General features: G+C 38.4%; 1 long non-coding RNA gene across 1 annotated transcript in view; it reads left to right on the forward strand.

Annotated features, from left to right (window-relative positions):
- The first annotated feature begins 461 nt into the window (after positions 1-461).
- Positions 462-12,155, forward strand: part of LOC115612057 — a 251,982-nt gene continuing 240,288 nt past the window's right edge. The window contains exon 1 of the long non-coding RNA XR_003992866.1: positions 462-524. This is a non-coding gene — a long non-coding RNA (uncharacterized LOC115612057). The remainder of the gene's footprint in view (positions 525-12,155) is intronic.

The raw sequence follows: 12,155 nt of genomic DNA on the forward strand, positions 1-12,155 counted from the left end.
GGAAGTGTTTACTCCAAAGAATGCTTAGTCTTGGTATTCCTGTAGGAAGTAGTTTCTATTGAAAATTATATTCTTAGCAATAGTTTTATTTCCAATTCTAAGAACAGAAGGCTGGGAAACTTCTGTGACAGTGTGTGATAAATATGGGCAAACGCTGAATTTCTATGACGGTTCTATGTATATGCAGTCAAAACAAAGCTATACATTGAAAATTCCAAGCATTATTAAAGTTGTAAATTCAATAACTTAAGAGCTGGAATTCAAGGTTTGGAGGACAACCTTAACTCAGTGCTAGTCTTTATCAGAATCTGTGTAATCTGATTTTTTTTTTTAATAACTTGACTGTTTTTCCAAGGGTTCTGCCTTTTGGATATATAGATCCATAAATTTCGCCCTACTTACATTGCACTCCTGGGCTAACGAGGAATCTAAGGTCGAACAACCCTTTATTCTTCTTTTCACAGGGAAATGGATAATTTTGATCAACCTCCGTCTCAGAAAAATCTGTATGATACATGCGTAAGGTACGTCTCTGTCCCTCCTACGTAAAGAAGTGTATGTCAACTTCTGGGACAGAAGAGTGAGTCGGTAGGGTTCAAGTGAACTGGGCTAACTTGAATCTACCACAGCATCAGTCTGTGACAATGGATAATTCAGTCAGCTCCTGTCTGCCAGGTGGATAGTAGGGAATAAGCAATATTGGGAAGGCAGTCTCCCTGTGTAAAAGGTGCTTCGTGATGATGACAGCAGAAATCATTAAATGGTGAGGTTATGCTGTGCCAATGTTGTTGCTTTTCTGTAATGACATACAACAGAAAACAAAATAAAAACAAAGTATTCATTAGACTAATTAGGGGCACATCTTCTTAATCCCCTATGAAATCTAATAATGATTAAAAAAAATTCAAACTTTTTTATTGTTGGAAAAGGAATATTTGTCTAATTGCAGTGTTTCACAAATGCCTTTGACTGTAACATCTGTGCAAATCAAATTCCAGTTAACCCAACCTCTAGCTGAGATCAGCAGCTATGAGATCCCAACATACTCATTCCCATGTACTATGTTCTAAAGTCAAAAAACCTGAGTAATAGGAAACAGAAATGGATGTAGAAGATTCAAATAAACAAAGCAGTCAAAACAAGTAACTAGGTGCAAGCTGGTGCTGCATTAGTTACCTGGGGCACCAGTGCGATACTGTGCAGCTGCCGTCAGCCCTCATGTCTGTACAAAACCAGTGCTCTTGCTGCTGGCCCGCACCAGGTTCTGTGCTGGCAACTGAAGCTGGTGGGGCTCAGCTTACATGCCTGAGGTACACAGGAATGGACGCTGCTGTGGGATCAGTGCTGAATTTGAAGTACCTTGTGAGCAACAGTTGAAGGCAGCGTAGAGGAGGTGCAAAGTGGTGGTACTTTGCCAGGGAGGGTCCTCGCTTTGCATCGCTCCTCTTGGCTCAGTTGTCCCTGTGTTTGTTGCTTCTGCACATGCCTCTTTTGCTTCCACTGTGTTTCCGTGTTGGTGTTTGTTGATTTGGGCATAGTTTTCAAATGAGTAGGGGCTACTGGAGCACCAGTCACCCATGGGAGTTGGTTGATGAGTGGTACTGTCCTGTCTTACATAGTGTGATGTATCTGAGCTCTCTTTGAGAGCATCCTCTGCACTAGATTCTCCTTTTGCTGTTTGTGGATGCCTTTCACTGATGTCAAGAGCAGTAACGTATGCATATGGGACATTGTAACCTGGAGCTTTGATATCAGTGCTTTCTCAGTTGTTGTTATGCACTCCTGCTACTATTACAATAGCAAAACTATCCCAGGATTCTGCTGCTGGTTTCATATTTCTGCTCTTAGCCTTTCTCTTTCTAAAGTCACATTTGTATTGATCTTTCCAACTTATTTATAAGAATACTGTATAAATAATTTCCCTTCCACAAACTTTTTCTCATTACCAACTTCAAGAGAAAAGCTAAAAAAGAAGCATTGTATTTCCCAGATGAGGGAAACCTGTCACTTATTTTGAAGTGCTCACATCATACTTTCCATACTTCTCCAATAAAAAGCATTAAAAATCTCATCTTGGAGGAGAGACTCTTTAGGCTCCCTGGAAAATGCATAAACTTTTTAGAAGGTGTTCATCTTTAGAAGTGACACTGTGTTCAGAGAGCTGTTTTGCCTATCATCTAAACATATTTTGTCCATTTATAGTTGCATAAAGCAATGAAGAATGAAACCAATGTTTTTTGTTTCTAACAGACTGGGTTCAATTTTAGCACACAACTTGCTTTGTACAACAAATACAAGGCAAGCTAGTTAAGTTGTACATGCTAACAGACCTATGTTTTACATGTCCATGGTGGCTGAAGAAAGGGAAAGCTACCTTGGAGGAAGGATAAATAATTACAGATATGCGTACTTTAAAAACCCGCTATGTGCACTTTGTCATCCTATGAATAGGAAAGCACAAGTAAGATGTTTGAGTGGAGTACAATCCTTGAACCTGATATACAGGAAAAAAACTTCAAGCTACCTCTTTAGAGCAAGGCAGAAAAGGTATTTCTCTATGGCATGGCTCTTCCTAATGGAGTAACTTAAATTTAACTTCAGCTTCATATATTTCAGTTATTTCAGAAACAGATGAGAGAAATTTATCTTTTTATATGTTTGATGCTGCTGGTTGTGAAAAAAATTATATGCTGTTTATATAAATAGTATTTAACTTTTTCTTCAGTCCTTTTACTTCTTTGTTGCCCACAGGAATACATGGTATACCAGGCTTTTTCTGGTCTAAATTGGACTTTTTTTCTTTAGCTGCATGCTCCTTGTAATGCAAAACAGTAGGCAGTGATCCATGCAGGCTTCTATTTATAATATTAATACAAGCCATGTTCCATGCTAATATATCTCATTAATATTAAAGCAAGAAGTGTAAGACTGGTGAGTGCTTAATCATTTGCAATTAGCACCTAACAGCTAATTCAGTAGAGGGCTTTTAGAAGGAAAAAAAGTGTGTATGTGGAAGGGGGAAGAAGGGGGAGCAGCAGTTTGCTAAATGCTGGTTGATTTAACTTAAAGTATTAAATACTGTGAAAACTTAGTAATTAAAAGAATTCTTGTCACCAGACAACTTTCTCTTAATTGATCATTTAAAAAATAAAATAAAAACTTTTTCTCCTTAGAAAAGAGAGCAATGGCAGCATAAACCATAAAGTCCCTTTACTAATTTAGTTAAAGATTGTTCTTACTGATAATCATTTAGGATTATCTAAAGTTTAATCTGCTCAAGGCAGGAATCTTGTCTTTGCTGCAATGCAGAGCACCCTACTCAACTTGTTGGGTTGTTCATGGATGTAGAAAGCGAATCTAATCAGCCTGCAGCTCAAGTCTCCAAATCACTGTTCAAACCCTAATCTATATGCTCTAGTGAGCAAAAGCGGTTGTTGGATGTTAAGTGAAACAACTTCCTGGTATTCTTCACATGAGTCTATGTAGTGTTTGTTGTGTGGCTGCTGTTCTGGTATCTCAGCAGCCTGAGATCGCTTGTCAATTAGGGCTTGTCTGTTTGGGAAACTTACCTTTCCCAGGCAGAGAACCCCATAGTCAAGATTCAACTTGCCTATACCTTTAGTATTGAGAAAAAAGTTATATCCAATATTTATCAAGTAAATATCAACAAACTATTTCTTTGCCTTGTCTCCCCTCCCAGTTGCATTTCAGGACCTCCCTGATGGATACATGTCCAGGTCTGTTAGCATCTGCTATAACTTAAGTCTTTTCTTCAAAATGCCCTTTTTTGAAAAAGGGTGAGTGGTGCTCAGAGCCAGGCTTTGAAAGCAGGATACATCTCTGTTCCTGGCTTTGCTTTTGATTTTCTGCACTGCTTTGTCAAAGACTTTAACACTTTCAGTTGAAAGAACTCATATATGTAATTAGAGAGAAAAAAAATGTGTTGCCTTTAACTGAGGATTTGAGTGTTTGTTCTTAGGAAGTGCTTATAGTTTTTTGGGTAAGGTTGCTGTATACATATATACATTACACTATGCTTTAATGAATCATGGACAAAAACTATTGCTTCATGCTGATATCTGTAAAGAACAAATCACATCATTGAGGTAGAGGTAGCTTTACTGCCAAAAACTTTGAGGAGAATTATGTATAATTTCACGTATTATGAGTAATCTGAGGAGATTTACTGATGGATGGGAGTTAAAATGTCTTACCTCCCACCCTCTCCTCTTTTTCTCTCCACCCGTTGCCATTGCCTGGCCTGGTACTCTGCATGTTGTTCTTATGTTATTTTCCTTTTGTCATGGCAGTTTGCATTTCATTCCTTTTACCAGTTGCTTATGGCCCAACTGTATAATAACCTCAGGATTCTTTACCCGTTTTTCTTCATGCACTACTCCTCACATGTACAATCTGACCTGTGAAGAAACAACCTGTCACAGCTCATTGATTCTGGCAGGTGTGAATCAGAGGTTATATGGGAACAAACCTTACTGTACAGAATGGAGCCCATTCCCTCTCTGACCGCATGTATGCTGGCTATTTCCAAATAGTTCTTATGTATTGGACAACTTCACCCATATTGTAATGGCTAAGAAACCTAATGACTCTGAGACATTTTATGTGCTGCTTCTCAGGGAACAGAAGCACTCTCAGAAGAGTCCGTAGTTCGTTTTCTCTCCCAAGTCTTACAGTGTAGAGATGTGGAGTGGTATTTTTCAAATACAGTGTCCTGAGCTTTGACAGTTAATAAGGTAAGTAACACTTAAAAACTTGAAAGGGATGGGAAGCTTACAAATACTACTGTGCAGAATATATTTCCAGATTATTACTACAAAAAAAACTGTAGAGCCATAAAATGTTAAAGAATAGTGAAAGGCTGTAATCTGACTCATTTGGAGACTTAAAGAAGGCTCTTGTGATGGCAGCAACAATCAAATAAGTAATAGAAAAATTAGCAAATAGCCTCTGGCAAGCATCATGAGAGCTTCAGGAGAGCATGTTAATGGTCTTTTCCTCTCTCTCTCTGACCTTGACCAGCAAGAGTTGTCTGTCCTTGATTGAAGAAAAGCAAGAGGGAGCAGAATGGTCAAGAAGAAACAACACTGAGGAGGTGCTAGATTAAATTAAAAAAAATGCTGTAATTTGCTTGTGTTGCTCTGCTTTAGAGAGGAGAAAAAAAAAAAAAAAGGAAATGAAAAAGCTGTTTAAGGGAAAAAGAAAATAGAAAAAGGAGTTTCCAAGAATAGCTTCAAGACTTGGTAAAAGAAAGTCAGTTAAGTCAGCAGCACACAGAAAGAGCGACTGTATGGAAGGAAAAGAGCAACAAAAGATGAAACAAATAATAGGAGACCTGACTAGAGAGAAGGTGAAACAAAAGAAAGCAAAAGAGAAAGCAGGAGAAAGTGTAGAAGGAGGACTTGGAAGGGGGAAAAGATTCAAAGATGCTGTTAGGAATGCCTCAGTAATATGGAGAGGGGTGAGCATGGGCTTTTACTGGAGGGGAAAGGTGGGAAGAAAGAATAGAGGATGGCTGAATGTGGTAACAAGAGAAACAGTATTAGAATTTGTCTGCATATGTAATTTATTTGCACCTCTGCAAGCCTCTGCCTAGGCACTCTCCTGTTCCAACCTGTTTCTGCCATCAGGGAAGCCAGTAATGACACCCAGCGCTTGGGCCATGCTGATAGGCGAGGTGAAAAAAATCTGTTTGGAAAGGAAAGGACAAACCTCTCAAAAAGAACTCATTCACTTGTCAAATTAGTGACTTTAATGAAAGTGGATAGAGACTAATGAAAGGTTAAACCTGTAAATTGCAATCTAACAAATGGGTTCACAGAAGACAGATCTCTTTTTATAGAAAGAAAAGAAATAATACTGGCAAAATATTATTACCTTGGAGAGACGATGATGAAGCCACGATTCCCTCAGACAGCAGCATGCTCTCCTGCTGTTCTGCTCAGCCGGGCACTCCTGCTTCTCTTGAAGGATTGACAGACAAACAGTTCTTCATTGATCGCTGTACTTTGAGAGTGCTTTGATCATTACACTGAGTCTTCAGCAATATATACTATAATGATATCTCTGCAGAACCCAGGCAGTTCAAAATAGAATCATGAAGTTCAGTCAAAAATCTTATGTTTGCGTATTGTGAAGGGTTCAGGAATTATATAGGAGGTAAATCTATACAACAGAGTACTTTTGACAAAATTAAAACAAAATCATAATTAAAAATAAGTTTGGAATCTGGGTTCTTTCATCTTTTCTATCCTGCTTTTATCTTTCTGGCATTTTTCATGGCTTGGTTGTTGTTAGGGGAGGGGCAGGAGAGGGGCCACTCAGTCTGCACCTGAGAAGTGTGAGTGTGTAAATGTAAGATAACATTGGAAAACTAACAGGGTATGTACCATATTTTGTTTTGGCTTTTCTTTTGTTAACTTACCCTTTGTCTCTTTTAGAGACTTTTCTTACGTGTCTTGTTTTTCCTTCGTTCTTCCAGGCTTCTTTCCTGCAAATTCTTCTCATGTTACATGTTGCTTATTACAAAGACTAGTTCCACCAACATTGGTTTCGTCTCGAGGATGTAGTAAGATTCTCATTTTCAAGTTCCTTGGGGCAGTGGATTTCTGCTCTCATGCACTGTTGGTGAAGGGTACTCCAACTAATTAGGAGTAATAAAAATGAAGTTGTTCAGGTGGGAAAGACTGACTTCAAGATGTTATAGTATGTAATTATTTAATTTCAGCATACACCACCAACTGCTTGCATGCGATGTGCCTTCCTTAAGGTTTGCTTATGTTGTTGTTCAAAAGTTTCAGGCAAATCAAGAAACTTCCTTTCCAATCTGTAGAAGAGCGATCATGAATATTCTTTTCTTCCAAATAAGATGCAGTTTTAAGTAGAACATGAATATAATAAATATGTTGTGCAAGGGTTATACTTCTGATTTTTCAGCAGTTCGGATATTTAGTAATTTGGTGTCACATCAGGAAGTTTTAATTTGAGTGTTTTATTGTGCCGTACATTTAGCAGCAATCTGATACTGGAGAGGAAATTGCTGCAGTCCCTATTTTTCATGGTTTGTTTGAATGAATAATTAACTATAACACATGATTAATTTAAAATATTTAATAATAAAGCATTTCAGTACACCTCATGTAACATCCTGTATCACTTTCACAGTCTGCTTCATATAAGAAATATGGTAGTAAAAAGCAGATGTAGAAGAACACAAGTGCCAGAAGTATGGAACACAGCAGTTGAGGCATGGAGGGCAGTGCACTGCCCTTCTTTTACCTGGCTGAGAGACCCTTAGATCAATGAGGAGGGGGTGAGGGCTCTGGAAGAGAGAATGGGGTGAGAACAGCTTCCAGTAGTTGCAGAAAAAAAAAAAAAAGTTTAAAAAGAAGATATACAGCAATTATAAACTGATTGAGGTGAGAATTAGGTGATTAGTCAAATTTTATGAGGAAGGAAAGATTGATTTGGTTACTTCAGGGATGTCAGATGATCCAGTGGATTGCCAGCTGGGTGACCAGCGTGTAGCTTTGTCACTGGCTGGTTTTATACTTGTAAGCCATTTCATGCACTTGTGTCCCACGTTTTCTCTGTGCAGAAGAAATATTGATACTTCTAAGCAGTTTGAGATGATAGAAAAAATCTCTAAGAGTTCAGTGTATTGAGTAGCATTACCAGTTTGCACCTGAGGGATTGCAGAGTTCTGTGCATTTTAAGAAATGGGGTTTGAAGCTGGTGCCAAGCACAAAACTATAGTAAGAGGTGGAATGTGTTTTAGCAGACATGGATGGCTGGGTGTTATTCACTTGTGATGGAACAGTCACAGGGAGAACATCACTTAACGAAATCCTCTTATACAGTATCTTGAAAACGAAAAGGAGAAAGTAATTGAGAATGAGAAAGAGGAGTAGGAAAAAGTAGAAAACTGGAAGAAAAAATAAACTAATTCTGCAGAAACTGCCTGTAAAACTCAGTTTTGTGGGCTTTTCCAGGTGGTGCTCAGGAGGAGCCCAGGAGGAGCTCTTCAGCAGCCTGTCAGGCCCCCCTCTCCACAGGCTCTGTCGTGCAAAGACTCCCACCTCCTTTCTCAGATGTATGGTTGCAACAGCCAGGGGAAGTATTATCTCAAAACTTTTTGTGAAAGCTGATATTTTACTATGTCCTTCCACTAATGATGAGTACTTCCCAAAAACGTACTGAAGATCAAATTCAGCACAGGATTTCTGGGAAGAAAGCAGACTTTTTGAACAGAATCTCCACATTAATATCCAAAGATCTGATACTGTAGCAGTCTGGGTCACTAAAACTCCCACTGGTTTCTGTGTAGAACCAAATGTTTCTCAAGAGGTGCACAGCAGCTTGCAGCAATGAACCAAAGCTGGGCTCTATTTCAGTCTTGTTCCCTGTGTGGAATATGTCTCCTTGGCACTTTGTTCTGGCTAGCTGGTGATTTTTAAGCATACGTGGAAAAAAAGCAGTAGCAGTTTTCTCATTAAACCTTTTCCTGTTTGTATCACTGAAGTTTGTTTTTAATTGGTCATCTTAAATTGGGCATTAAATTCAGGTTTGGTGGTTTTTTTTTTTCGTTTTTTGGGTTTTTTGGTTTTTTTTGGTTTTTTTGGTTTTTTTTTTTTTCAAGAGGTTTCTGTGTTCTAGCAAGTGTGATTTCTCCCAAACCCTTTCTTGCTCCTGGCTTGTAAGCAGCAAGTTAGTATACCCAAGAAAACTTACTCCATTATTTTGGCTGCAGTTTTTGAATAATGTTATTTTTAAATATCATTGACATTTCTAAATAGGCCAACAAAAACCATAAACACAGTTAGCCAAGCTAGAGGTATTTATCCAGTTACATGCAGTTTGTCTTTTCTTCCCTGCTGAACTCAAATTGGAGTCTCCCTTCCCACTCGGTGTCGGCAGGACAGAGTCCAATGTTGAGACTAGCCACTAAATAATCTTTGGTTTACGAGATGATCATGCAAAATGTGAAGCTGATCCAAAGCTCATGAAGTCTGGGGGAATCTTTCCATTTAACTCAGTCGACTTTGGAACAAGCACTGTGTGGAGGAGAGAGAAGGTATCTGAGCTATTGGTGGTAGAAAGTTCCTCAAGGACAAGTAGTCAAAAACCCATGAGTTTTGCTGTCAGGCAGGCAGAGTGTGGCCAGAAATGCTGGGAAATCTGCTGAACAAGTTTTAGTCAGAGAACTATTAATGGAGTTTCTTTAGATTTCTGCTCATATTTGAAAATTGTCCTTTATGTTGTAAACACAACCTGTCTGCCCCTAACTCTCTGTCAATGTAATGATTACAGCTGTCATTTCGTTACATAGAAACCTAGATTGAAATAATTGCAGTAAAAGTTTGTGCAGGTCAGGTATGATAATGATGGGTACAAGGTCAGAAAGAAGAGGTTTTGCGATTGATATGAGCAAGAGCAAGGATGGAAACATCAGCTTTTTGGGAAAATATCACATCGGGTAAAGCTAATATACATGATATTGTAGTTAAAGTGGAATTTTCTTCTTTTCTGGTAAGTTTCTCGGTCCATGTTAGGAATAACATGCTATGTTATTATGAAGTTCTGGTAACTGAAGGACTGCAGTGCTTCGTATTGAATGTAGTACAGTATTTTTCCCTAATAGATAGCAAAGTCTTGATGAGTCTGAAGGAAAAAGATCTCTAAAAGGCACAGTACAATTTCTGCCATAGTATTTGTCATTTTCCCAAGTTATCTGTTTATGCAGTGTGGAATTTTTAAAAATAAATTATATAAATATTTATGCAAATGTTGATTTATTATTCAGTAATCAATCTTTGTTGGATACATTATAGCATAATCAGTTTTATGTTAAAAAGCATTTAATTTCATGCCTAATTAACATATTATAAATTGAGGAGTGAAAATTAAATTATTATGGACAGTTTGCAAATGTAATACATACAGTGTTCTTCAATAATTGCATGAATATTGGATGTAATGTGATGTGTTACTTCCACTCTCTTTTGTGCTCACTCTTTACTGATAGAGTGGAATGAATGGACTCCAAGGGATGTGTACTGTACTGCCCTGAAGCAGCATCAGATTCCCATTAACATCAAAGCAAACTGTACGCAGATGCAGAGCACAGTGTATGGCCCAGCATGCGTAAATTAGATCAGCTCCATGTAGGCATCTGGAATTTTGAAACACGTCTACCTTTTGAGGAGCAATTTCCTGTAACTTGATTATTTTGGCAAATAGCTGCGTAGTTTGGGCCCAATCCTCCTCTTTGTTTAGTCAGTGGCAAAATTCCCACTGACTTCAATGAGAACTGGATAAGATGCCAAAAACCATGTGTGTAGCTTGTGGAGTTTGGCTATGTCTAATTTCATAGCACTGTGAATTTTGGAAAAATTGCTGCCGCAGAATACTGTTGCTTTGTTTTGTGCTGTCTTTGCACTTCACATAACGAATTCCTGCTTTCTGTAAAGGGAGTAATGATTTCTTGAGCAACTGCAGAGACAATATGTATTGCTTCATAATATTTTCTTTGGGATCCCTGACTCCCTGGGAATTCAAAGCCGGCTGTTTGCATTGCATTTACAGTGCTTAGGACTAAGATTTCTGAGTACGGTAGAAGCTTGACTTTTGTCTAATTAAATGTACTTTGTAATGGAAAATTTGATACAATATACAGGGCTGGGGTCAAAAAACTGAAGGGCAGAGTGGGACTGCTTACTTTTATTCAGCTGAACCATGCAAATTGGCTCCCAACTGAATTGTTACTGTTAGCTGAATAACTGAGTAATCTTTGTTGTTTAGAGATAAATAATAATACATGTTACTGAATTCCACTGACAAATAAATCATTTAATGATTGAGATTATATAAACATGCATATTGAGGGAGGAAGAAAAAAAAAAGCTTTGAGAAGTAAAGCTCCCTTCAGTCGATAACAGGACAGTTTTGTAAACCACTTAAAGCTGTGATAAAATCCTACTTGACTGGCCCACGAGCAGATGTGACAAGTTGAATTTATTTCCTCTCTTACCAGGAAGTTTTGCAGGAAACTCTTAACATATGGTGCTTTTCACTTCCATCTAGAGCTATAAATGTTATTGGAAAAGGATGTTCCCAGGAGCAGCAAGTTTCTGACGTTTCTGCCAAATGGACTCCAAATGATCCTTCTGCGGTTCTGAATTCCCCAAGATCTTAGGAGCTGGCAGCCAAGAATCTCTGATCTAAACACAACTCACTAATTTAATTATTTTATTATAGATCTGTGGAAGGCTCTTGCAGACCAGTGGCTTTGCATCTGTATTGGATCTAGCTAGGCAGGAAGCACAAGTTAGAAGAGTATAAATATTTTGTTTCATAACTGCTTTTTGCTTGAAAACTTGGAAACCATTTCACATACAAATCAGTCACACAAGTGTGAATGCAGAGGAAGGAGAAATAGAGATAAAAGTAACATCAACTTGTATTTGGTTTATGTTTTGAATGTCTATTTCCTTGGGAAATGGAGTAGCCTGTGTCCAGTAGGTGGGACTAGTGATGAAAATCACAACATAACATTGTACATCTGCACTTGAGCTGTCCCCTTACACCCTGCCCAAAGAGGTAAATTAACTACTTGTATGGAGAGCAAGTCATTGAATCCCTGTATCTGGTTTAGAATAGCACAAGAGGTTCAGAACCAGCACTGAAGTGTGTGTTTTTGTTTAATGTGGTTCCAGAATATTTTACTTTAGGAAACTAAATAGCTTAATTTTACATTTTTTTCTATTGGAAGATTAGCTACTGGCTACAAAATAACATTTGTTCTAAGATTATGAACTTGCAGTGCAGGAGAATTTCAGTTGTAGGCTTAGTTGAAGGATTGAAAGAGAAGTGAGAGGATTGTGTTTCAGGGGGGACCTGCTTTGGAATGGCATCAAAAGAGGAGGAATATGAGCTGGAGCTGGTAACTCAGGAAACCACGAACAAACCCCTCCACCACTGCCAGAGCCTGGGCATGCCTGGTAGCAGTGTTTGGTGTGACCCTGAGCAAGTCCTCAGGCTCTGTGGGGAGACGGGATTTTTTTTTTGGTCAGTCAGCCCAGTTGTGAATAAAAATTTAGGCAGAGGCTGATGCTGACAGGAAGGTTTTGAGTTCCTTG

This window comes from Strigops habroptila, chromosome 8 (assembly GCF_004027225.2).
Source record: "Strigops habroptila isolate Jane chromosome 8, bStrHab1.2.pri, whole genome shotgun sequence".
In the NCBI taxonomy this organism is placed as follows: Eukaryota; Metazoa; Chordata; class Aves; order Psittaciformes; family Psittacidae; genus Strigops; species Strigops habroptila.